Here is a 22,844-nt window from a genome sequence, read left to right as displayed (position 1 = left end):
AGACTCTGTCTCAAAAAAAAAAAAAAAAAAAAAAAAAAAGATATGATCTCTGACATTAGAAGCATAAGCCTTCTAAAACCTGTTTAAGAATTGCTTAAGATATTTTTCAGATCCCAAATTCTGGTAAAACAGCTGATGCCAACCAGTTTGAAGATCCTCAGAGAGAAATGAAATCAGCATGACAGTTTTTTCATCCCCCGGTCCCATTACTTCACCTTTCACTCTCTGACCAACCAACAAGCTCCACACTCCAGCCCACTCCAAAATTCTTAAAAACCCTAGCTCCAGACTCAGGGAAATGGATTTGCAGTTCCCTCTCATCTGCTCACTCTGCAGCCCTACAATTAAGCCCTGCCCCCAAGTCTTTTGTATTGACTTGCTGCACATCAGGCAGCACACTTACTCCAGATACACCTGAATTCCTCTTACAGGCTCCTTCTCCCATACCGGCTCCCACTGCAAGTGCAGTAGCTTGACTCACCTTTGACATAAATGACCACTTTTGCTTCCTTGCTTTCCTCCCCTGGTTCCTCCTTTTGCCCCCTGCCTATGCCCTAAGGTTCTGTACTCCTTATTCTTCCTTTCCTTCTCTAGTGAATGTTACTGGTTCTACTTTTTTTTTTTTTTTTTTTTTAGACAGAGTTTCGCTCTTGTTACTCAGGCTGGAGTGCAATGGCGCGATCTCGGCTCACCGCAACCTCCGCCTCCTGGGTTCAGGCAATTCTCCTGTCTCAGCCTCCTGAGTAGCTGGGATTACAGGCACGTGCCACCATGCCCAGCTCATTTTTTGTAGTTTTAGTAGAGATGGGGTTTCACCGTGTTGACCAGGATGGTCTCGATCTCTTGACCTCGTGATCCACCCACCTCGGCCTCCCAAAGTGCTGGGATTACAGGCGTGAGCCACCGCGCCCGGCCTGGTTCTACTTTTTTTTTTTTTTTTTTTTTTGAGACGGAGTTTCACTCTTGTTACCCAGGCTGGAGTGCAATGGCTCGATCTCGGCTCACCGCAACCTCCACCTCCTGGGTTCAGGCAATTCTCCTGCCTCAGCCTCCTGAGTAGCTGGGATTACAGGCACGCACCACCATGCCCAGCTAATTTTTTGTAGTTTTTTAGTAGAGACGGGGTTTCACCATGTTGACCACGACGGTCTCGATCTCTTGACCTCGGGATCCACTCGCCTCGGCCTCCCAAAGTGCTGGGATTACAGGCTTGAGCCACCGCGCCCGGCCTGGTTCTACTTTTTTAATGCATCCTACAACTATCCCATTCTCGCTATGTCCACTGCCATACCTGCGCTATCTGCCATAATCCTTCTCAAGAAGGAAGACAGCCGGGCGCAGTGGATGATGCCTATAATCCCAGCACTTTGGGAGGCCAAGGCAGGTGGATCACGAGGTCAGGAGTTCAAGACCAGCCTGGCCAACATAGTGAAACCCTGTCTCTACTAAAAATACAAAAATTAGCTGGGCATGGTGGCAGGCACCTATAGTCTCAGCTACTCAGGAGGCTGGGGCAGGAGAATCACTTGAACCTGGGAGGCAGAGGCAGCGGTGAGCCAAGATCACACCACTGCATTCCAGCCTGGGCAACAAGAGCGAAACTCTGTCTCAAAAAAAAAAAAAAAAAGAAAGAAAGAAAGTCAAACACTTCCTTACTGGTCCCTTCTTTGTGACTCTATTCTCTACAGAGTAGCCAGGGTAATCTTTTATTTAGAAAAAGAATCTCTGCTGGTCACTTTCCGTTTTAAGCCTTAAACGGTGTCCCACCACAATTTTTCTTTTTTTAGATGGAGTTTTCCAGCCCAGGCTGGAGCGCAGTGGTGCAATCTCAGCTCACTGCAACATCTGCCTCCCAGTTCCAGCAATTCTCCTGCCTCAGCCTCCCAAGTAGCTGGGATTACAGGCATGTGCCACCATGCCTGGCTAAAATTTTTTCTATTTTTAGTAGAGACGCGGTTTCACCATGTTGGCCAGGCTGATCTCGAACTCCTGACCTCAGGTGATCCGCCCACCTCAGCCTCCCAAAATTCTGGGATTACAGGCATGAATCACCACGTGCGGCCCCACCACACTTTTGAGTGAAGGCTAGTCTCCCTATCTAGCCCACCAAGTCTTCATGTGATGTGGGTTCTGCCTACCTCTCCCACTTTACCTCATGCAGCTCTCCCACTTCCTTCACTTACCTCGGTCTGTCCTTCAGTCACCTTCTTTCAATTCCTCAAAAATTATAAATTATTTCTTGCCCCAGGCCCACAAACTTGGGGTTCCTTTCCTAGCTGGAACATTCTCCCTAGCTCTTTTCACAAGACTGGCTCCTTCTCAGACTGCAGTTCACCTTCCCTATAACATAGCTGTCTGGCACACAGTGGGAGCTTACCAAGCATTTGTGAAAGGAACAGATTTCACATTCTCTGGTCAGGTAACTCCCAAAAGTGAATATCTGGAATCAGTCTCACCCTTCAGATCAGTGCCTCATTTCTAAATGCCTGCTAAACTTCCATACCCCAAATTTAGCATACTAGATACAAATCCAACCCTTCACCTTTTCCCAAACCAGTTTCTCCAGTTTTCTGAAATTATACGAGCAATATGATCCACAGTTTCCACTTCAGAACAAAGAATTCCCCATTCAGTTGCTCCGCCTGTCCAAAATTCTAATCACCTTTAAAACTAAATTCGAATATCGCTTCATTCATTCATGCATTCAACCAACCACTTATTCATTCAACAAATACTGAGTGCCTTTTATGAGGCAGATACTCGAAAGCAAAGCAGATATATTTTTGTCTATTACACATCAAACAATCATATAAATATTGAATTGTGAACTAAAAAAAGGAATGAAGGAAAAATGCTAGACACCATGAGAAAAAAAATAAGTAAGAGGCATGAAGAAACACTGTTCTGATGATGGGCTGATTGAAATACAATTTAATTTACACTAGGCAGACTGGAAGGAAGAGCACACTAGACAGAGGATTCAATCAAGTCCTAGAAACAGGAGAAACTAGATCTATCTCAAGTACACATTTTGCCTTACATATACCTATCTGTCCCCCAACCATACTCATTTTCCTGATAGTTACCGGAAAGAAAGGACATAGAGTCTTTTTTTCTTGGCAGGGCCAGTGGTGGCAGGGGGAGGGGGAAGGGGCAGAGTCTTGCTCTATCACCCAGGCTGGAGTGTGGTGGCACAATTTTGGCTCACTGAAACCTCCACCTCCTGGGTTCAAGCAATTCTCTGCCTCAGCCTCCCCAGTAGCTGGGATTACAGGTACCAGCCACCACACCCAGCTAATTTTTATATTTTTAGTAGAGACAGGTTTTTACCATTTTGGCCAGGATGGTCTTGAACTCCTGACCTTGTGATCCACCTGCCTAGGCCTCCCAAAGTGCCAGAATTACAGGTGTGAGCCACCGTGCCCAGCCTAGAGTGTCTCTTATATGCCAACACAACACCCCCAGGAGATACTGAGTCACTGGTCTGGTACCAAGGAGTTTATGCTTGTAAAAAGCTCCCAGATGACTCTATATGCAGCCAAATTTGTAAATCATATGCTCAAACTACCCATTTACTAAACATGTATTGATTATTCTCTCATTAAAAACCTGTCAGGTCAGTGTGATAAATTGTATCTAAAATTGGTAATAATCATCCCAACCACACTGCATGCCCTTTTGTAATGTGACTTTTACCCTCTATCCTTTAGAGGTAAAGTCAATGTCCCCTCTTCTTGTATCTGGGCTATAATTGTGACTTACTCTGACCAAAAGAATGGGGCAAAAGTGATGATGTATGACTGCCAGGCCTAGGTGTTAAGAGATCCTGCAGCTTCTATTATGGCCCAGCCACCATGGAAAAGGAGCTCGATCTAGAATTTTTTTTTTTTTTTTTGAGACAGAGTTTCACTATGTCGTCAGGCTGGAGTGCAGTGGTGGGATCTTGGGTCATTTCAACCTCCGCCTCCTGGGTTCAAGTGATTCTCCTGCCTCAACCTCCTGAGTAGCTATGAGCGCATCCCACCATGCCCAGCTAATTTTTGTATTTTTAGCAGAGACGAGGTTTCACAATGTTGGGCAGGATGGTCTCCATCTCTTGACTTCCTGATCCGCCTGACTCGGCCTCCCAAAGTGCTGGGAGTACAGGCCTGAGCCAACGTACCCAGCCTTTGTTTTGTTTTGTTTTTGAGACAGTCTCGCTCTGTCGCCCAGGTTGAAGTGCAATGGCATGATCTCGGCTCACTGCAACCTCCACATCCTGGGCTCAAGTGATTCTCCCATCTCAGCTTCCCAAGTAGCTGGGATTACAGGTGCCTGCCACCATGCCTAGATAATTTTTCTATTTTTAGTACAGATGGGATTTCACCATGTTGGTCAGTCTGGTCTCAAACTCCTGACCTCAGGTGAGCCAACCACCTCGGCCTCTCAAAGTGGTGGGATTACAGGCATGAGCCACTATGCCCAGCCATTCAATATATATTTATGAGTGATGAGAAACCAAGAAAGAACACTCACAGAGAATCAAAATATCCCAGCCAGCATCTAGCACCAAGTGTACAGACGTGACTGCGGTCATCTTGGATCCTCCAGCTCAGTCAGCATCACATAGGGCAAAGAAATGTGTCCTCCTTTCCTGAATTACTAACCCGCAAAATCATAGGCAATAAAATGGTTATCATGTTATGCCACCAGAAGTCTTAGGGTAATTTGTCACACAGTAACAGGTAACTGAAACAGTCAGAAATTCAACACTCTCTTGGGCAGTCATTCAAACATTTCCCCACTTTGATGATCAAAAAACTCTTCCTCATATTCATCAAAATTGCTCCTCCTTCAATTTAAAACCATTTCCTCTTAAATCTTTGAAGTACATGAATAATAATTAATCAAAATCCCCCTGGCAAAAACCATTCTTGTACTTGAAGATGGTAATCAAGCTATCCCTTAGCTTTTCCTTCTCTAGGCTAAAATCTTTCCCCCTTTTTAAGAACTTACCATGATAAGACCTATTTTTCAACCTTTTAATCATTTTGATTATCCTCTCAAGTATGAGGGGACCAAAATTTGAATGCCATATGCCAATATCTAACAGAGATTATTTCCTAGCTCTAATGGTTCATCTTTCTTTTTTTTTCTTTTTTGGTTCATCTTTCTATAACGGAATTTCACGTAGTCCCAAATATGGCATTTTAGCAATGTAAAAGTTGTGATGCGCTCTACAAGGTTAATTACTTACTAGAATAACTATCAAAAGTTTTCTGCTCATAACATTCAGCTTACTCCATTTTGGGATGACTGCTTTCACTCACCAGGCTGGTGTGACACTCCAGTAGGGCAGCAAGTTTTCACAGCTTCCAGATATTTTAAATATAATAAAAAAACTTTATTTTATAATACAAAAACTTGAGAGGTTGGAGCGGGTACACCATTAATTTCAATCAAGGTTTCTAACCATAACCAGGGCCTTCCCGTAGGTCAGGCAGATTCTGAGTACCTCCACCTACCTTGATGATAAGGTGGCCTTGTAAAAGGCAAGACCTTTACTTTAGCATGTGCCTATCGAGCAAAGGCACCATTTCTGTGGAACCTGCTAGAGTATATTTAACTACTATATTAAGAGACAAACCAGTTGCTTAATGCGGTGTAAGAACCATGTTTTCTTCTGAGTCTTACCTGAATATATGTATGCTTCAGTATCAGACTAGCTTTATAATCATTGGTAAAATAGGGATAATAAAGCCTACCCAACACAAATAAAATAGTATCAGGAAAATCATTTTGTAAAATACCACAAAAATGTTGTGATACTGGGGGACTAGATCTCAGCAAGCCCTTTAAATCTTTGAATTAACTTTGAATGGTTACTTAACGGTTGTAGGTAACACATACAAAATGGCAGCCATGGGCTCATGTTCATCAAGTAGAAATAAAAAAAACCATGCCATCTAACAAAAAAGCTTATGGAATTTCTAACACCGCAAAGAATAACGGTTTGACTCTGGAGATCCACATCAGCCACTCTCTCTGATGGTGCCAGGCTCTAGTCCAGGGATACCAAGTTCAGTCAAGGAACTCAACAGTCTAGTGGAAGAGACAGACAGTGCTGTCTGTCAGAGAAGTCAGAGAAGACGTTTATATCAACTAAGTGTCCTGAAGGATGAGTGTCTTGCCATTTAGAGAAGGAGAGTCCATTGGAAAAATGTGGAATCTTAAAAGACATGGTATTTCCATGGAATGTTAAAATGAGAAGTTCAGTAAAGCCAGAGAGGAGAGAAATGGCCAGGGGAGAGGGTGATAAGATGGTAACAGCAACATGTAGGAAAGAATTCAACTGTGAAAGGTTTTAGAGGTCAGACTAAGTGGAAAATAGGGAACCAATGGCACCTTGAAAGAACAGATTAGATGTAGGCTTTAAAAAGATAACTTGGGCAACAATATGGAGAAGATAGAAGCAAGGAAGGACTTATGGTGGAGTGGCCATTTGATAAAGGTCTGAACCAGGAGTACAAACCCAAATTCCTAAAGGCAATGTAGGTAAAATGCTAAGTCTTCAGTGTGTGAGATGTCAGAGAATGGTGGTATCTGTAATCTTTGAAGAGTGCAGGCCCTGCCTAAAAGTATTCGAACACAAAATTTTAAGCCCTTAGGCTGATTTATTTATTTACTTTTAACATGGAGACACTCTCTGTGCCCAGGATGGAGCTTAGTGGCACGATCTAGGCTCACTGCAACCTCCGCCTCCTGGGTTCAAGTGATTCTCCCTCCTCAGCCTCCCAAGTAGCTGGTACCACAGGCAGTGGCCACCATGCCCAGCGTGCTTTTTTTTTTTTTAATAGAGATGGGGTTTCACCATGTTGGCCAGGGTAGTCTCGAACTCTTTTTTTTTTTTTTTTTTTAATATATATATAGAGAGAGAGAAAAAAAAAGAGTCTCACTGTTGCCTATGCTAGAGGGCAGTGGCAAGATCCTGGCTCACTACAACCTCTACCTCCTGGGTTCAAGGGATTCTCCTGCCTCAGCATCCCAAGTAGCTGGGATTAAGGTGCGTGTCACCATGCCCAGCTAATTTTGTGGTTTTAGTAGAGATAGGGTTTTACCATGTTATGCCACCACACCCAGCTAATTTTGTGTTTTTAGTAGAGATGGGGTTTCACCATGTTAGCCAGGCTGATCTCGAACTCCCGAGCTCAGGTGATCTGCCTGCCTTGGTCTCCCAAAGTGCTAGCATTGCAGACATGAGCCACCATGCCCAGCCTGCTTTTAAATGTCCAGTTTTTAACCTTTTATAAATTAAAGCAATGACAGTGGGGATGAAAAAAAGCCACACATCAAACAGTACTCCAATAAAATCAGAAGGGTTTAGCATATTTAAAGATGTGAGCATAAAAAGAATGAACCGGGCTGGGCACAGTGGCTCACGCCTGTAATCCCAGCACTTTGGGAGGCTGAGGTGGGCAGATCACAAGGTTAAGAGATTCATCCTGGTCAACATGGTGAAACTCCATCTCTACTAAAAGTTCAAAAATTAGCCAGTCATGGTGGCAGGTGCCTGTAATTTCAGCTACTTGGGAGGCTGAGGCAGAAGAATTGCTTGAACCTGGGAGGCAGAGGTTGCAGTGAGACAAGATTGCGCCACTGCACTACAGCCTGGGGGACAAGAGCAAGACTTCATCTCAAAAACAAAAAAATTAGCTGGGTGTGGTGGCACGCGCCTGTAGTCCCAGCTATTTGGAAGGCTGAGGCAGGAGAATTGCTTGAACCTGGGAGGCAGAGGTTGCAGTGAGCCAAGATCATGCCACTGCACTCCAGCCTGACAACAAAGCAAGACTCAGTCAAAAAAAAAAACAACAAACAAACAAAACAAACAAAAAAAACCAGAATGAACAGGAAGATTCCATAGACATAATTAACAGAGTTCAAACATATAGCAATATAAGTGGATACTGGATAAATGAGATAATGAGTTCAGTTGTGTATGTGTTAAATTTAAAATGCTTTCTTCAGCTGGGCATGGTGGCTCATACCTGTAATCCCAGCACTTTGGGAGGCCAAGGTGGGCAGATTTCTTGAGGTCAGGACTTTGAGGCCAGCCTGACCAACATGGCGAAACCCTGTCTCTACTAAAAACACAAAAATTATCCAGGCATGGTGGCATGTGAGTAATCCCAGCTACTCAGGAGGCTGAGCCAGGAGAATCACTTGAACCCTAGAGGCGGAGGTTGCACTGAGCCTAGACTGCACCATTGCACTCCAGCCTGGGCCACAGAGAGAAACCCTGTCTCAAAATAAATAATAAAATGTTTTTATTTTTTGTTTGAGACGCAATCTAGCTCTGTCACCCAGGCTGGAGTGCAGTGGCGCAATCTTGGCTCACTGCAACCTCTGCCTCTCAGATTCAAGCAATTCTCCTGCCTCAACCTCCAGAGTAGCTGGGATTATAGGTGCATGCCACCACATTCAGCTAATTTTTGTATTTTTAGTAGAGACACAGTTTCGCCATGTTGGCCAACTTGGTCTCGAACTCTTGATCTCAAGTGAACCACCTGCCTCGGTCTCCAAAAGTGTGGGGATTATAGGCATGAGCCACGGCGCCCAGCCAGAAAAAAAAAAAAAAAGTTTTTTGAACACCCTGGTAGGTTTGTCAAGGTGGAGAAAGTTTGTCAAGATTTGTAAAGTTGGAAATAAGGATGTGAAGTTGGAGAACAATAGCTGGGCCAGTAAAACATAAAGGTATCTGAATTTTTAGGCATATTTGAGATAGTTGGCCTCATCTATGGCTAAGTGGAAGTATGTAAAAAAAAAAAAAAAAAAAAAGAAATGAGGTAGTTGGAGGAAGAAGTTTGGGGAAGAATAAAGAGACACCTAAGGTAAAGCCTTAGAGCATCTCAACATTTATGGGACAGTCAAAATAATGAGAATAAATACTAGAAGGATACTCTGGAAACTCAGCAGAGCAGAAATGAAGAAGGTGGCTGGGGGAAAAAGGGTTCAACAGTGTTAAGTGCTAGGCAGAGATTAAGACGGAGGTTGAAACTGGGACACTGGGTTTGGTAATTAAGAGTTTACTGGTGATATTCAGGAAAGGATGAGGAGGGTAAAAGGGATAGAAGCCAAAGTAACAAAGAGTTGACAAGAGGATAGGACTTGAGAAAATACAATCCAGGCTCTTGCTCATTTGACCCTTACTGAGAACCTACTATGTGCAAAGTACCATGGATACAATTCTAACAAAGGAGACCCTGATCCTCAATAACACACTATGACTGCAGTAAATACCAGGTTCTCCTGAGTACTCATCCAGCCTTGGTAAACAAGGAAAGGCTTTGTGGAAGAGGTGATTTCTAGGCTGAAACCAGTTGGCCAGGTTAAGCTTGGGGAAGGTGTGTAAGAGAAGGCTTATATGTGCAAAGGTCTGAGGTGAAAGAGAACATGGGCAATTTGTTGGAATTACAAGGAGCAGAAACATAATTTTGAGGGTGACGACTACCTAGAGATAGCATAGTCTGACTAGGTGAAGGGCTCAAAAGTTTGGAGAGGAGATGGGGTAGTAGCCTAGTAGAATTACAGATGAGGGAGGGTCTTCCTAATAATTCAGAAAGGAATACGAGAACAAACTCACTGGTAAGCCAGTGTTGTCCACAACTAAATATTTAGTTAGTAGGAAGGTAAGCAAATGTCCTTTACCTCTTTTCCTTTAACAATGGTTTACTTTGACTAAACTGTTTCTCACAAGACACACACACACAAACAGAAAATACAAGCGCCAACAATGTTACAGCAAAAGCTGTAAACCTAAAGTTTTACTTCTCTGAGGTTTATATAATCAATGGTTTAATTGGACTTAATGCCACATCCAGATCCCAAATGAAAGAAAAGTTTTCCCATAAGTACCCTTCTAAAGAGCTGAAGGACTGACTTTAAGATACCCAGATTGGGCCAGCCATGGTGGCTCATGCCTATAATCCCAGCATTTTGGAAGGCCGAGGCAGGCGGATCACCTGAAGTTGAGAGTTCGAGACCAGCCTGACCAACATGGTGAAACCCCTTCTCTACCAAAACTGCAAAATTAGCCAGCGTGGTGGCAGGACTGTAATCTCAGCTACTCGGGAGGCTGAGGCAGGAGAATCACTTGAACCCAGGAGGTGGAGGTTGTAGTGAGCTGAGACCACACCACTGCACACCAGCCTGGGCAACAAGAGGGAAATTGTGTCTCAAAAAAAAGAAAAATACCTGACTCACTTCTGAAGACAGGATTTTTCCAATTTCTAATGCAGTTTCATCTAGCTAATCAAACTTAAGAAAATAGTCTGGGGTTACCTGATTTTGCCTGTTTCAAAACATTGCCACGGCAGAAAGCAAGCTGTCTCTAGTTCCTGTGGCTGAGGTCGTTGGAGCCATGTTCAGATGAGATCATCTCAGGAACCAAGAACACCGGCTTTCATGCAAAGTGAATGGTGCCGCCTGGGGACTTGTCTTTGGTAAGCAAGATTGCAACAGAGCAGGCAGTTTACCCAGGGCAGTGCTGACTCACGCTGGGCAAAACTTGTATTTCCCAAACGACTCAGCCTGAACCAACCGCAATCAACTGCAACCTAGGAAAGAAGCACTCCACTGATTGTTTTAAATCATGTGCTGATTACTAGGGGCAGGTAAACCTCATTCCCCCACTGCTGGTAACCTGGCCACCTCTGGAGTCCTTACCCAAAAAGTTTCAGTAGCCAGTTTCTAAAATTTCATCTGAGAACAGGCTATGGCTGGGGACAGCAAGATTACTGAACATAGCAGGTTAACAGCTCTGAAGACTTCCCCAGGAGGCTGATAAAAAGTCACTTTGCATTTACAAATTAGAACATCTGGGTCAGTGGACTCAGGGAACTTGCTCAGTCATCATTAGTCCGTCAAATCATTAGGGTGAATTTTTGTCAGTTCTAACCAGGCTCATTGTTCTTTTTTCCCACTAGGCCTCCTCTGACCTCTCTATTTCCTTAGACAACTCAAGTTATCTCATTAAGTTAGACACACTGGAATTTTTTTTTTTAATCAGCTGCCACATTCTCTATGCTAAAGCCAAATCATCCACCATCACATGTACTGGATGCATAGGGAATATAGAAGACTATGAAAATCACCTTAACACTTGCTCTGAAAAGAAAAATCCCTAAATTTATGTCAATCCTTATTAGCCTGATTAAAAAATCAATTCTGGAATGACTAGCTCATCAACAGCTATTAATTATTGAAACCGCCCTGACAGGCTAGAATTGACATCGGTGTTATACAAAGAAAACAAAAGATCAAGTCCTTGCTTTCTGTGTGTTTTAATTTGACAAGAGAAAAACTATTAGATCCTTCTGTTTCCTGCTTAAAATGTATGACAGTTCCCCATGGCCATCAGCTCTTTCTTAGCAGGGCATTTGAGGCCTCTGTACCTAGCTTCATTCATCCTTCAAGGTAGATCTCACACGACGCGAACTCTGAATGTAGCTGCCAACTCAGCTTGTCATTAATAAATGTTAGGTTAATTAAAATGTACCTGCAGACAGAATTTGGGTTAAAAACTATACTACTTAATTCTATTCCTTTTCAAGGAGCTAGTTTTAAAAAGTTATTTATCCAACTCACTTAATTTTCCTTAATTATATTATTCCAGTAGGACAGCCACACTGAGTTTTTGTAAGGTATTACATATAAAATGTTCCCTGTTTTATTTCCTCTTCAGTGTTTTCCTTTCAGAAAACGGCTTTGTTTAAAGAAGTTTCCCTATAGTTCATGTTAATTAGTCCTTTCCAAATGATAAACACATCTTTACAGCAGCTGACAACCATTATCTCTTCTACCACACTTTAAAAAAAATTTCTGTAGTTGATGATAAGTTACAAATTCTAGTATGAAACAACTCTCAAGATACAGACAAATATGGAACCTCCTTCAGAAAAAAACACATGATTAGAAAAGCTCCTGGCCTATTCTATATTTGTGAACTTTAAATAAGAAAGAGAAAATCCAGATAGCTGTGGCTTTCTGATTAAGTTCTTTCAATACATTAATCTAAAATTAGCCAGGCACGGTAGCATACACCTCTAATCCCAATTACTCTGGAGGCTGCGGCAGGAGAATCGCTTGAACTATGGAGACAGAGCTTGCACTGAACTGAGATTGTGCCACTGCACTCCAGCCTGGGTGATAGGGCAAGACTCCAACTCAAAACAAAAAACAACAAAAACAGAAAACACATTATTTTAAAACTCAGATAATTTACCACCCAAAACTATTTATATTTTTTTAATAGGGTGGTCCCAACAGACATTTAATAAGTGTGTATATGTGTGTGTGCCCATTGTTTTACTTGAACAGAAATATGTGATGTCATTGATATCCCACATTTGCTTTCTTTTCTGCAATAGATCTGACATTATAAACAATAAGCAGGTTTCAAAGAGAAATTAAAATATCCATCTATTTCTCAGGATTCTGTAGTCTTCCAAATCCACAGAAAATTACCAAATACAGCTGGGCAGTGGCTCATGCCTGTAATCCCAGCATTTTGGGAGGCTGAGGCAGGCAGATCACAAGGTCAGGAGTTTGAGACCAGCCTGGCAATATGGTGAAACCCTGTCTCTACTAAATAAATAAATAGCCAGGTGTGGTGGCACTCGCCTGTAGTCCAGGCTACTCAGGAAGCTAAGGCAGGAGAATCGATGGAACCCAGGAGGCAGAGATTGCAGTGAGCCAAGACTGCGACACTGCACTCCAGCCTGGGCAACAGAGCAAGACTCCATCTCAAAAAAAAAAAAAAAAAAAAAAAAAAAAAATTACCAAATATATACAGAAGATCAGGGAGGATGCAAACACAGCAGGGAGAGAACTGTAATGGGAACAAAGATCAAAGAGCTATGTTTAGCTTTATCTAAATTACCCCCCAAAATTCAGTATTTGAATTTTTTTTTACAACAAGCATATATTCAAATATTACTTGGCAGTTTAAAATTGAGTTTAAAAAATGTAAACTCTGTATTACTTATAAACTACTTGGCTCTCACTTCACACTCTTTCCTCTCAACATCTCCCTTTTATCTACTTCCCTACCCCCAGCATCTTAAACGATACTGCACATCTTCTTTTTAACAAAATTAATCTTACTAGTGTCCACATCCCTTTTCTTTTTTTTTTTTTAAAGATGGGGTTTCATCATGATGGCCAGGCTGGTCTTGAACTCCTGACCTCAGGTGATCCACCCACCTTGGCTTCCCAAAGTGCTGGGATTATAGATGTGAGTCACTGCACCCAGCCTTCCAATCAATTCTGATACAGATGGCCCGTGGATCATGTTTTGAGAAAAAGGACATAGCTATGTTCCCTAAACACCATTTAGAGTAAAATGAAAAAAAAATTTCTTGAAGATCTCCAAGCTGAACAGCAGTCACACTGAGCAGGTCCTACACATCAGTCCCCTTACCCACAAGAACCACAAAGAATATAATGAACTGTAATTATGTTGTTGATTGAATCATTATTTTCTTCAAGCCTTCAGAGACAATTATCCTAACTACCATTAAGGATTTCACCTGTCACCCACAGTCTTGTTATATAAGACATTTTCACACCTGGGATGCAATACAAGGGGCTTAATGGAATTTTTATGGCTGAAAATTAAAGTTCACTTGACTCAACAGAATAGTCAAATAAAACAAAGGAGAAAACCTCCCCCAAAGGAACAGGTTGAAAGTAGAGGCTTTTGATTTCCTGATGAGCCAATTTTGCCCAGAAATTCAAACCATGGGATGCTAATATAGCTCATATGTCTTGACAGTGCCCAAATGTCAACTTATCGCCAGAGCATCAGCCAGCTCAGGCTTACTGTAACATTTGGAAGCACAAACCTGCTGTATAAAATGGCCTCTCTTGGGAGACAGAGGCTGTCACCATGGCAGAGATCATTCCATCTTTGGGCCTGAAGGACCAGGCAGTCCCTTTAATCTTTAACGAACCACTTTCACATTCAGATACAGGAACTGGCACTGCATTAGACTCAACCTGCTTCACAGCACTTTGTTGCAAAACAACTCCCCAGTTGCGTGAGGGTACGCTAACCCAGTCTGTCCCCACTGGTACAGTTACCAGCATCTGTTTTATAATGCAATTGTGAGTACTTTATTATCCACTATGGTATAATACTTCATAGCTCAGAAAAGGTATCCAATATCAAGAGGCTAGCAACTGCCTATCTAGGGCACAATGAAATACTACGTTCCTATATGTCAGTAATTGAAAAAGTAGCAAGCATGCAGGAAAAGAAAGAATCCAGAGGGGTCAGGACCCAGCCTGAGGACCTGATGATAAGAGTGGGAGAAAGGAAGTCAGTGAGGTGACCAAACTGCTATCTTGGGCAGCTCATTTCAGAAACCCAGCAACAGAAATCTTGGAATGATTTGATAGGTATAATTGTCTATATAAGGCTATTTCTTAGGGTTTTTTTTTTTTTTTCCCTTTCCTGAGCAGCTAATACAAAAGAAGGGCAGGGAAAAGATCCCTGCCATCAAACTCCACCACCTAAACTCTAATAGCTTCATAATGAAGTGACTAGCAGGCTCATGTCCTATTACTACCTTGCCCCAGTAACCATCCTCTCAGAACAAAGATTCTGTAATTCAGCTCTGAGGATTGCTTGAATACATCATTTTTCTTTACTGTATACCTCTGAATTTCTCTCTTCCCATAATACACACACTCGCACACATGCCCTGCCTCCAATAAGTCAAACTTCCTAAATCTCTACGCTGGTTTCCACTAATAATACCCCAAGATTAAGTTACCTTTGTTCATGTCCTCAAGTATAGGGGGCCTTTGTTGACATGTGTTTCATCCTGAAGGGTGATTTCTAGCCAAGTAGATAAGATTACCTGTTCACCTACAGTTAATCTTCAACCAGGCTTCTGTAGGCTATAGAAATAAAAGGATACGACCGCACAGCTTGAATGTCTCATCAAGGTAATCAAAGTAATGGAAGAGGGAGAGAAGGCAGAAGGAGAGATTTCAAAATAAAGACTGAACTGTGCATTTCAGTAGCACTTAGGAAAACACTCCATCTGACTAAGCAGCTGATGAGTACACAAATACCCAAAGGACTGTGCATTCTCTGAAGATTATTGTGCTCACAGTTCTCACTTCCCTCAAGGTTCTGCAAGAGATCACATCATAAAATCAGCCTTGCATTATTTATAATAAAGTAGATAGATGAATTCTAACATCCAGTATTCTACCGATTTACTCACAAATAAAGCTAAAACTTTATTTCAACTCAAACCTATGTAACAAGGAAGAAAACATATTTTCTTTAGGTATTCAAAGACCGCCCTGGCTCAAGCAATCTCCCACCTCAGCCTCTCGAGTAGCTGGGACCACTGGTACATGCCACCATGCCTGGCTAAATCTTTTATTATTTGTAGAGATGGGGTCTCTATATGTTTTCCAGACTGATCTCAAACACCTAGGCTCAAGCAGTCCCCCTTTGCCTCGACCTCCCAAAGTGCTGAGATTATAGGTGTGAGCAGTTTAATTGTATTAGAAATAAAGTATTTGATAAAGCAAAACAATTTGAAAAATTTTTAGGGCCTTTGGAAGCCAAATTTTGAGTATATTTAAAGTTACAGTCGTGGAGGCAAATTTATAAAGAATTAACAAGAAATTCAAAAATGCAGCTTTGAAATTGCATTATTTGTCCATGGGCAGTACTGTGCTAGGAGTGCTGTGCTATGTACTGCTGGGTAAAAAGAGTTTGTCTAGGACCTTGCTGTCAAGGAAACCATGTGGGGGAGGACTAAAAAGCCAGTCAACAGACCACTATGACACTGTACAGAGGCAGATTCATCCAGAGAGCTAAAAATACAACTCAAAAATCTTTGTCAGTCAAATCAGTTTTACTAAGTAATCTTAAAAACCATATATAACATCTATTAGAATAGCTAAAATTAAAAATGGTGGCCGGGCAGGGTGGCCCATGGCCATGATCGCAGCACTTTGGGAGGCCAAGGCAGGTGAACTGCTTGAGACCGGGAAATCAAGACCAGCCTGGCCAACAGGGCGAAACCCAGTCTCTACTAAAAATACAAAAAAATTAGCCAGGCATGGTGGCACATGGTTGTCATCCCAGCTACTTGGAAGGTTGAGGCAGGAGAACTGCTTGAACCTGGAAGGTGGAGGTTGCAGTGAGCCAAGATTATGCCACTGTACTCTAGCCTGGGCTACAGAGTGAGACTTTATCTCAAAAAAAAAAAAAAAAAAAAAATGACAATATCAAATGCTGGTGAGGATGCAAAGAAAGTGAATCTCATACACTGCTGGTAGGACTATAAAATGGTACAGCAACTCTGGAAAAGAATTTAGCAATTTTGGCCTGGTGTGGTGGTTCATGCCTATCATCCCAGCACTTTGGGAAACCATCGTGAGCAGATCACCTGTGGTCAGGAGTTCAAGACCAGCTTGGCCAACATGGAGAAACCCTGTCTCTACTAAAAATACAAAATTTGGCTGGTAATGGTGGTACGTGCCTGTAGTCCCAGCTACTTGGGAGACTGAGGTAGGAGAACTGCTTGAACCCGGCTGGGCATGGTGGCTCACGCCTATAATCCAAAAACTTTGGAGGCCAAGGCGGGCGGATCACCTGAGGTCGGAAGTTCAAAACCAGCCTGACCAACATGGTGAAACCGCATCTTTAAAAAGTAATAATAATTAAAAAAAAAAAAAAAAAAAAAAGAACTGCTTGAACCCAGGAGGCAGAGGCTGCAATGAGCTGAGATCGTGTCACTGAATTCCAACCTGGGTGATGGAGTAAGAGTCTGTCTCAAAAAAAAAAAAAAAAGTTTGGCAATTTCTTTGGAAACCTGAACACACTCTAAGATCGAGCAATTTCATTCCTGGATACTTAAACCAGAGAAATTGAAGCTTATGTCCATAAAACAACTGTACACAAATGTTCATTATGGGTTTGTTTTTTTTTTTGAGACAGAGTTTCACTCTTGTTACCCAGGCTGGAGTGCAATGGCGCGATCTCGGCTCACTGCAACCTCCGCCTCCCGGATTCAGGCAATTTTCCTGCCTCAGCCTTCTGAGTAGCTGGGATTACAGGCATGCGCCACCATGCCCAGCTAACGTTTTGTATTTTTAGTACAGACAGGGTTTCACCATGTTGACCAGGATGGTCTCGATCTCTTGACCTCGTGATCCACCCGCCTCGGCCTCCCAAAGTGCTGGGATTACAGTCTTGAGCCACCGCGCCCGGCTCATTACAGTTTTATCTGTAATAGCCCCAAACTGCTAACAACAAAAATGCCCTTCAACAGGTAAATAATTAAACAGCCTGTGGTATATACACACCATGGAATACTACTCAGCAAGAAAAGGAACAAACTATTGCTTTACACAGTAACTTGGATGGAGGGTGTGACACTAAGAGAAAAAAGCCAAGTTGAAGACCAGGCTGAGAAACAGTGAGACCTATCTCTACAAAAAATACATTCCAGGCTGGGCGCAGTGGCTCAGACCTGTAATCTCAGCATTTTGGGAGCCTGAGGCAGACAACTCACTTGAGCTCAGGAGTTCAAGACCAGCCTGGGCAACATGGTAAAACCCCATCTCTACAAAAAATGCAAAAATTAGCTGGGCATGGTGGCGCACGCCTGTAGTATCATCTCCTCAGAGAGGCGTGGAAGGATGGCTTCAGATATGGAGGCAGAGTTTGTAGTGAGATGAGATTGTGACACTGTATTCCAGCCTAGGAGACAAAGCCAGACACAGCCTCAAAAAAAAAAAAAAAAAAAATTCCAACTGTTCTATGCATATAAAAGTTTTTTTTAAAAACACTTAGTCAATAAAAAACAAACAAAAAAACCCACCTAGTCTTAAAAGGTCACATGCTGTTATGATTCCATTTCCATAATATTTCTGAAATGACAACATTGTAGATATAAAACAGATTACTGGTTGTCAGGGATTAGGATGGTAGGGAAAAGGGGATACGTATGATAATAAAGGAGTAGCACAAGGGAGATCTTTGTGGTGGTAGAACAGTTACGGAAATCAATGTATGTGATAAAATGGCTCAGAACTACACACACACACACACACACACACACACACACACACACACACACACAGAGTACCATGTAAATTTCCTGGTTTTGATATTGTACTATGGCTAAATGAGACATAACCATTGGGAGAAAAATGGGTGAAGGGTACATGGGAACTGTGTAGTGTTTTTGCAACTTCCTGTGAATCTATAACTACCTAAAAATAAAGTTTAAATAAAAGGGTGGCAATTATTTAGTCAACTATCCAGCCACTATGGGGGAACTAAGAAAGGCAAAAAGTTTATAAATTGTAGCATGTTTCATACTATTTTTCAGTCTCTACTATGCAAGAGAGATAATTATTTAAGCATAGAATGGCTGCTGGCCCAACTATCTGAAATACATTCAGGCACTATCTGTGCCCTGTCACAGTATTTTTATTGAGCCTCCTCAAAGCCATGAGTAATGGGCCAGAAGGTTGCAGAAGTAACCAGTCCAGAATGAATGAAGTCTCATTGCAATTTTAGTTCAACAGGCAGTGTCTGCCATCAGAAACATCCAAAAACTGCAGTAATTAGACAAATAAGTTGTGAAAGATGTGGTTTCCAGGTAAGATATGTAACAGGCAAATAGTTTTACTTACATATGAAGACAGATTTGTGGGAGAGATGGTGGAAAAAATAAAAACAATGCTGCTTCTGTGATTCTCTGGCCCCATCCTCAGAGGACTTCGTATGTAGTGAAAGCACAATATTTGCCTCAAGCCCAGATAACCAACTTTTACTTTCTACACTGACTCAGGCCTCTTACTGAAAATGGTGTATCATCAACTAACACCACTTACAAGATGAGGCCCTGTGGGGCAGTAACATCTATGTATCTTATGTAGAATTCAACTCATTGGGAAGACCTACTAACAAACAGGAAGACCCCCCCACCCCCTGAAAAAAAAAAAAACATAAAAAATAACCACCAGTGAACTCTTCTCTAATCCAATGGTTTAGCTATTTATTTAGCTGAATGTGTGTGTGTGTGGGGGGGGGGGGGGGGGGGGTTTCTATTTTTGTTTTTTTAAAGATGGGGTTTCACCATATTGGTCAGGCTGGTCTCGAACTCCTGACCTCAGGTGATCCGCCCACCTCAGCCTCCGAAAGTGCTGGGATTACAGGCATGACCCAGCCAGCCGAATGTGTTTTTAAGGGTGACCAGCTTATGTATCAAAAACGTTCACAATTTTAGAATAAACTATAAAACATCCTTCAGTGCTAACAAAACTAAAACAAGTAAGAAGTATTGCTAATATCATTTTTAAATCACATTCAACACAAGTAGCCCCATGTTAAAAAGAATAGTTTTAGGCCGGGCGCGGTGGCTCAAGCTTGTAATCCCAGCACTTTGGGAGGCCGAGGCGGGTGGATCACGAGGTCAAGAGATCGAGACCATCCTCCTCAACATGGTGAAACCCCGTCTCTACTAAAAATACAAAAAATTAGCTGGGCATGGTGGCGTGTGCCTGTAATCCCAGCTACTCAGGAGGCTGAGGCAGGAGAATTGCCTGAACCCAGGAGGCGGAGGTTGCAGTGAGCCGAGATCGCGCCATTGCACTCCAGCCTGGGTAACAAGAGCGAAACTCCGTCTCAAAAAAAAAAAAAAAAAAAAAAAAGAATAGTTTTAAGCTCACATATGAAACAGAACCTATTTGTAAAGACCCATTCAAAAGGTAATCATCCTGATGGAGTGTAAGGCAGCTGTCACCCAGTGGTTGACAGCTCAACCTTTACAGCTGGAATACTTGGGTTCCAACAATGTGTGGCTTTGGGCCCCCCCACCTTTAATTTCTCTGTGCAGCATTTTCACATCTGCGGAACACAGATAACACCTACACACCTCATAGGATTGTTGGGAGGATTAAACGTGTTAATACAGCAAAGTCCCTGGCACCTGGACAGCACATAATAACTGTTGATAATTTTCATACAGGTAAAATAGGGCACAAAGAGAAGTACCACGTAGCAAAAGAAGTGCCAGTCTTTTGATCAGTCTTACACAAAATTCTCTCATGCTTTTAGACAAGGATAAGCCTTCCCCTAACTCCCACTGAAGAATGCATACAATTTCATTCAGAAAAAGTATCATCTGACACAGTGGAATGAGTTTAAAAAATCCTGCTGAGCATGCCCAATGCTCCCCAAGCTCCTGTGGCCAACACATGGATTTCAATAGGAAAGGAAATTGTCTGTAAAGACAGTTTTACGACATCTATCACCAAACAACAGTGAAGTTCAAAGTGAAAATTCAACACTTCACAGAGCAGGCAGTGGGACTTTCAAAACACATGTGTCCTCTCACTCCTATTCCCTATCCCTCTTTCCTAATCAAGGTTATAATAACCCAAGCCCTCTGTAGGCTGGCACACAAGCTGAGAACATACTACCCTGTTGAATAGTCATTAAGAAGGAAAGAAAGGGCTGGGCGCGGTGGCTCAAGCCTGTAATCCCAGCACTTTGGGAGGCCGAGGCGGGTGGATCACGAGGTCAAGAGATCAAGACCATCCTGGTCAACATGGTGAAACCTCGTCTCTACTAAAAATACAAAAAATTAGCTGGGCATGGTGGCGCGTGCCTGTAATCCCAGCTACTCAGGAGGCTGAGGCAGGAGAATTGCCTGAACCCAGGAGGCGGAGGTTGCGGTGAGCCGAGATCGCGCCATTGCACTCCAGCCTGGGTAACAAGAGCGAAACTCCATCTCAAAAAAAAAAAAAAAGGAAAGAAAGGCCCAGGGAGCTGCTACAACAGTCCCATAAACCTCTCATCCTTAGTTAAAAAGATAAATTTGTTCTAGAGATGCTTAAAGAAAAAACACTTTACTGGAACAACCTAGATGCAATACCTTTCTCCCATTTCTAGTTTTCTCAACTATTCAGGGAACAATCATGGACATTTTTGGAATCGGAAACAAATTGTTTCCAAAAGTGTTAAGCTGTGCTTGTCCAAACGCCTCCATATAGCTATTAATTTAGACAGCTGTGTTAGGAGCCACAGAAGCTGCATTTTCTAACCAGTATTGCTTGTGAACAATTGAAACTTTCTCCAGTGTAAAGTCCAGACACAGGAAGCAGTGTTCTCCGAAAACATTCAAACAGTTTCATTATTGTTTAACTACCAAAATAACAGCTTCAATAATCTATCAAGTTTGACATTTCATCCAACTAAGCAATCAAACCAGGACGAAAGCATGCATAGAGAGATTTCCCCGCCTGCTCCAAATCAACATTAATTTTGACATTATAACCACAAAAACTAATAATGTATCTTCGTAGACTATTTTTTGTTTTTTTTCTTGTTGCTTGAAAAATGACCTTGTCGCAAGACTATTTACAAAAGCCCTCTAAAAAGCAAACACAAAAGTGTCTCAATGAAATTGCACACCCCTAAATTTTATTTTCTGTCTCCCATCTTTAAGCATCTTAAACTGTGAGTTTGATGTTAAATTACAGGCCAAGCAGTTAGAAACCTCTTTCCAGTATTTAGTCAAAAGAGGGGAATATGCCTTTTGATACAAGCCCCCAATGCAAGTTCTATCAAGTTGTTGTTGTTATTATTATTATTATTTTGAGACGGAGTCTTGCTCTGTCTCCCAGGCTGGAGTGCAGTGGCATGATCTCGGCTCACTGCATCCTCTGCCTCCCAGGTTCAAGCAGTTCTCCTGCCTCAGCCTCTTGAGTAGCTGGGACTATAGGCGTGTGCTACCACATCTGGCTAATTTTTGTAATTTTAGTAGAGATGGGTTTCACCATGTTGGCCAGGCTGGTCTCGAACTCCTGACCTGAAGTGATCCACCCACCTCGGCCTCTTCAAAGTGTTGATATTACAGGCATGAGCCACTGCACCTAGCCTCAATTTACTCTTAAATATATTAAAGCTTGGCTACTCTGGGCACATTGCTGATAGGGTACCCCTGCTTTGCAAGGAGCAATAATTAAAAGATGATGAAGGGAACATCATCGTTTGGAAAGTGTCACAATAAGACATGATAAGGCCTACCACCTTCAGAAGTCGACCTGTGGCAAATGTGGCTATGCTATGCTGCCAAGCTCAAGAGAAGGATAAATGGAGTGCCAAGGCTAAACGACAAAATACCACCAAAACTGGTCAAATGAGGCACTTAAAAATTGTACACAGCAGATTCAGGCATGGATTCTGTGAAAGAACAACACCTATATCCAAGAGGGCAGCTGTTGCAGCATACAGTTCATCTTAAGAATTTCAACAATTAGACACTCAGTAAACATTCTGGTTTTAAAAAATAAAAATAAATATATTAAAGGTAAATGTTCCTTAACTAATCCCTAAGTACTATTAATTGTAGTTCTGACCTAGGAAATCACCAAATCATTAAACTTCTCTCCTCAGGTAGGAATGGGAGTTCTCAGTTGGTAGCTTCAATTATAGGTGGCATGAGGAAGAAAATGATCAAGACTTGCCGGGCGCGGTGGCTCAAGCCTGTAATCCCAGCACTTTGGGAGGCCGAGGCGGGTGGATCACGAGGTCAAGAGATCGAGACCATCCCGGTCAACATGGTGAAACCCCGTCTCTACTAAAAATACAAAAAATTAGCTGGGCATGGTGGTGCGTGCCTGTAATCCCAGCTACTCAGGAGGCTGAGGCAGGAGAATTGCCTGAACCCAGGAGGCGGAGGTTGCGGTGAGCCGAGATCGCGCCATGGCACCCCAGCCTGGGTAACAAGAGCGAAACTCCGTCTCAAAAAAAAAAAAAA

General features: G+C 42.4%; 1 protein-coding gene across 1 annotated transcript in view; it reads right to left on the bottom strand.

The window, feature by feature from the left end:
• The window catches only part of RFFL (ring finger and FYVE like domain containing E3 ubiquitin protein ligase), an 83,082-nt gene that overhangs the window by 48,184 nt on the left and 12,054 nt on the right, over nucleotides 1–22,844 (bottom strand). The gene's annotated exons all lie outside the window — the stretch shown is intronic.

This window comes from Sapajus apella, unplaced genomic scaffold (assembly GCF_009761245.1).
Source record: "Sapajus apella isolate SASKATOON/1434 unplaced genomic scaffold, GSC_monkey_1.0 scaffold12, whole genome shotgun sequence".
NCBI lineage: Eukaryota > Metazoa > Chordata > Mammalia > Primates > Cebidae > Sapajus > Sapajus apella.
Note: the sequence above shows the minus strand (reverse complement) of the source record. Positions and strands in the feature narration are given on the sequence as shown.